Consider the following 5,186-nt stretch of genomic DNA (forward strand, 5'->3'; position numbering starts at 1 on the left):
AAGTTGATCCAAAGCACACCAAGTCCACTTCTAAGTGGCTGAAGAAAAACAAAATGAAATTTTTGAGTGGCCCATAGTTGAAGTCCTGAACTCAATACAATAGAGATGCTGTGGTATGAACTTTAAAGGGCGGTTCATGCTCAAAAACCCTTCAAAGTGTGGGCCAAAAAAAAAAAAGAAAGAAAAATGTATATACAGTATATATATATATATATATATATATATATATATATATATATATATATATATATATATATATATATATATGAATGAATATATTGTTACTGGTTTAAAATCTAGAAGAAAAATTGAAAAAGAATTAAAACTTTTTTAAGGTAAACTATCATTTTTTATAAATTTTATACACCAGTGTTTTGAATTTCTAAAGTCTAAATTTTGAACCATTGTTACACAGACAAGAAGCAGCCATAGACATGTAAGTCATGTAAGTCATGATGACCCACATGCTCAAACTACTTTATGGAGCAGAGACACATACTAATACTGTTTATAAAATAATTCACATAACTGCTAAACACTGACATTATAACACTCATAAAGTTAATGTAACAAACATAACATAAAACCACATGTCTGCTAAGAAAAAAAAGAACCATAATAATGTCAATGAAAAATACTGAGAATTCTGAAAAAGTCAGAGAAAACGTCAGTACGGTTATTCACTGTGTACTGTATATTAAAAAAACATACTGCTAAGCAGTGGTGTAAAGTAACAAATTACAAATACTCAAATCACAGTAATTGAGTAGTTTTTCTCAGCAATTGTAATTTATTACGTACTGTAGTTTTTAAAACATGTACTTTTACTTACCCTTAAGTACTTGTACTACACTATTTTCCTTCATGCAGTCACTATGTTATTTTTTTTACTCAGTAGAAAAATCAGTCCTGCAATTATGTCCAATCAAATCCCACATAGGTCGTAAATTGCATCATACCTGCCAACATTTGTCTCTGAAAATCTGTGAGACAGGGAGACTATCTAGGTGTCTGGGGTGAGGTGTCTGAATAACACAAGTAACGGTACTATGCGCCGGGTTACGGGCAGCTGCTGAGATAGGATAATATACCAAAGTTGGCAATCCAGGGGTGTTATTGACTGTACCAAAAAGCTGAGGACTGGTGAAATTATAGGAGTTTTCTGGGAGAAATAACAAAACGGGAGGGTGGCGGGAGAAGGGTCTGAAATATGTGAGACTCCCGGGAAAAACGGGAGTGTTGGCAGGTATGAATTGCATCATAGTGAACAATTTCAAGACATGGACGCTTTATAAATGCAGCAAACCATTTGGAATCAAGTGTCCAAGAAGAAAGTATCCAAAATCTTTACACACAATGAGCAAGAGAGTGTTTAGACTGCATGTCACTGACCCAGCAGACACACAATGTCATAAGACATTATTATTAGGTTTAATTTCGCTTGTCAGGGTCTAAGGAAAATGTTATTTTGATGTTCAATAACGACGTGAAATGATGTTGATTTGCTGATTTTAGGATGTGTTGGAAAGTGACTAAATGCCAACATTAATCCAACCATTAATTAACCATTTTTACAGTGCAATAAATGAGATATTTCACACAATTTTAATGGCGCAGCACATACACAGCAAATTCATCTGAGTTAAATTCTCGGTGTTGAAGCATTTCAGAGTAAAGTGTTGACGTTAAAGAGTTAAGATTTTGATAAATGAATATAATAAGAGTTAGAATTGATTTTATTCAGTGCGAAATCAAGGAGTTAAGTTTTCAACACTTGGTGGTGTTATTTCCAACATCCGGGAATTCATGCAGCCCCAGTCACTGAAGAATTTTCCAGACGCCATTTTCCATCTGAGGTTTAGAACAGCAACTGGTGAGTCAAACTACCTAAATGTTGGTATTTTACTGACTTTCTTTAAGGAAATACAGTTGTAAACATATTGTTAAGTTAATAACTTTAGAATGGAGTGACAATTTTAATCTTCTGCGGTTCATTCATGGTCGTTTGTGTATCTAGCTTAACTGCATTACTATTCACTTCTTTTCAAGAATGGTTTTATATATGCTCACGCATACATAGTGCATAAAAACATCAAATGTACATGTTCAACACATTTCTGTCACGCTTAATGCCATTTTGTGCGTTGTTACCCATCTGTAAAATAAAATCGACACTTCTCCTTTAATTCGAAGCAAACTAGCGAGGGAATCCCCGGGGCAGCCTAGCCTACTCTGCCCGGATGCTAACGGCAACACAGGACGGTTTCCATAAGCTCTGGAGAGTTTCTAAAACATATCTGGTGAGTAAATGAACATATGCTTACTTGTAAAAGGCTTCCTGACTAAAACATATGATTGTTTGTTATTCGTGTACGTTAATTTGGTTATTTTAAACACCGCGTCCCTTTTAAACTGGTTCATTCGTGGCCGTCCATATACCGTTAGTCCATAGACTCGCGTGATAACGTACGCTTGAATTATATTAAGCGTTGACAACCATTAAAGTCGGAATGTTAACATTAATGTCTTTAAATGACCGCGTTTGCACTTTCTAAGACATTTAACGTTACAGAAGTCTCCCGGAAGTTGCGGGACTAACGTTAACGTTATCCCGCAAATGCACAGAGACTCCCAGATGCCCAAGTAGATGCCCGCAAATGAATGATAATCTCCCGGAAATCGCGCGTCTCCCGCCCGGTCATTAAACACTTTGCACACCCCTCTCCACGGCATCCCTCCCAGCTCTTCAGGTACGTCGCGCGCAAGTCACCCCCACCGCTCTTCAGGTACGTCGCGCGCAACTCACCCCATTGCTCTTCAGGTTCTCATCTCTCCCGCTACCTCCCGCAAATCAACTCTGTATCCCCCGAAAATTACTTTTCTCAACTCGGGGTGTCTGACGTTAGTAAGTTAGGCTATTTATGTAGTCAGGAACATCTTAGTCAAGCTTTTTCTCCCGCATGATATTGTGCTTAAAACTATAGGCTAAACTTAGCATGTACTGTACACAACATTTCCTTTTTATTAAAGACAAATTAGTGCGTTGTAAACAGCCACCTGTCTGTAAAATTAATCAACTGATTCATATTTGAGCAGCCTAATGATGATACAGGTTTGATTTGTAGATTTATTATCAATAATCAACATCTGAATCAAAAGATATCTGAAAAAGTGTGAGGTATACTTTGTGATGTTCATCTCTCCTTTTTATCTGAAGGTTATGCATATGTGTTAGATACTAATTTTTTGTTGTTTTTTTAACAGCCACAGTTCTCTATACAATAACACAAGACCCTGTGACGGTGGCTGATTAGAGACGGATGGTGTATTTCCAGAGTTGGTGAAATGACCAAGCACACCTTCTTGGTCATATGTGGTGACAATAATGAAGGTATGTTTGATAAAGTTCTGTATTTGTTTCACATAAGCTGAGAGGGTATTAGAGCATTAAAGAATAACGACTGACATGAAGGTGATAAGTTTTGTATTGTGGGTGAACTGTTACTTAAATAATGTTTTGCTCTTTACTTTGCACTTTTCCTCTTCTGCTTATCCTTATATTTTAGATTATATTTGGACCTGAAACATCTGCTAGACTCCAGCAAAGGTGGCGTCAATACTGGACCTGAAAGGGCCTAACAAGTTGAATCTGGTAAAGAAACATGCACACACGCACGCACGCACGCACACACACGCTTACAGAAAACTGTTGTTTATGAAGTTTTTGAATATTTTTTACACTGTGGCCAATATTTTGGGGAAGTCAGCATCACTAAATGATATAAAAGATTTTAAGCTCCTCTAAATTTTGCTCCAAGTGTTGTGTTAAATTCAGGCTTCTGGACAGACAGCTGCCTGTTTTTCCAGTTCTAGTCATAGTGGTTAACCTAATTGTTTTTGGAGATCCAACAGTGATGTATGTGTTTTTTCTACTTTTCCATATCCTGTCACCTCAACCAGCTGGGAGAGTCAAGTTGTGGATCATCATGAAGATTTTCAAAAGGTGAGTTTAGATTTCTTGAATGTTTTATTTACTTTAAATGTTCTTTTAAATATATCATAGAATTTGATTGCAATTTGTTTTCAAACATTTTTCTTAGTCATGCTGGAGTCTTGAAGAGTTCTTAGATGAGCATCACCCTATATCCGTGCATCAGGAACCACCAGGCGAGCGATCAGCAGCTGCTACATCGTCATGGATAAAAAGGTCATCCTGTGGCTGGGAAGCACTTCATTCACAGGACATGCTTGATGAGATTTCCTAGCTCCAGTTTGTTTTCACACAAGTTTACAGCATTTATACCTTCATTTAAACTGCTGTGTTTGATATGGAGGACCAAGGAAACACCAGAAGTGAAAGATTTGCACGCCAAGTTGTTTAAAATGTAATTTCACAAGAAAACTATGAGTTCAGAAGTAAACTATGAGTGACGCTATATTGAACTTTCAAATTGCTCTGATAACACATCAAGTTTGGACCAAAAGACTGAAACAGCCATTTTGAGCACTGGTCATACATATGTTGTTGATACTGTCTGTACTAATAAAACATTTAAAGCATATTTGACATTGTTGCATTTTAAAAACTGAATGAATTGTTGAAGTGGTGAATGTTTTCAAATAAAATGTTTTTTCTTTTGTAATTTACAGTCTATTTTACCTTTTTACCATATTTACACTCAAGAGAGTTGAATAAAATAACAATATATTACACCAGGCGGTGTTAAATATAGTTACATTTTTTAACTCTGCCCAGAGTTAAAATTAACCCTTACTTCGGTGTCAATGTGCCAACCCTTTTGAAAGTGTTGATTTAACTCTGTTTTGAGTGGACCCCATGAGACACTTTCAAAGTGTTGAAATTAACATCCATAGAGTTGTTTTGGGTCCCCATATTTTGCTGTGTACACGTCTCTTCTGTTTTTTCTTTCTTTCTTTCTTTCTTTCTTTCTTCGTTATAACATTAAGAAGAACTGTATTAAAGGCCCTTTCAGATGATGCTTTATCTCCATGATCTCCCTGCCAAGCCCTAGGTGTTTGCTCACACATCTATGAAATGTCCATATGGATGTTGGCCTTCACCTTGATGAGCTCTCAAAGCAGCATGAATGTGAATGAATTATGAAGGGGGATGTCATTTATAACAAACCTTGCTATCATTCGCTGTTCAGTTTTAAACTGCAAGA

At 36.4% G+C, this 5,186-nt stretch overlaps 1 long non-coding RNA gene across 2 annotated transcripts; it reads left to right on the top strand.

Moving 5' to 3' along the window:
* The first annotated feature begins 1,834 nt into the window (after positions 1–1,834).
* On the top strand, positions 1,835–4,640 carry LOC137496380 (uncharacterized). 2 transcript variants are annotated; one of them, XR_012384711.1, is made up of 6 exons: positions 1,835–1,873; positions 2,194–2,750; positions 2,787–3,391; positions 3,567–3,652; positions 3,961–4,003; positions 4,101–4,640. It is a non-coding gene; the product is annotated as an uncharacterized lncRNA (long non-coding RNA). The 2 variants fall into 2 exon arrangements; XR_011016684.2 differs by having other exon boundaries at positions 2,194–2,300; positions 3,265–3,391.
* Positions 4,641–5,186: the final 546 nt, after the last annotated feature.

This window comes from Danio rerio, chromosome 8 (assembly GCF_049306965.1).
Source record: "Danio rerio strain Tuebingen ecotype United States chromosome 8, GRCz12tu, whole genome shotgun sequence".
NCBI classification, from domain to species: domain Eukaryota; kingdom Metazoa; phylum Chordata; class Actinopteri; order Cypriniformes; family Danionidae; genus Danio; species Danio rerio.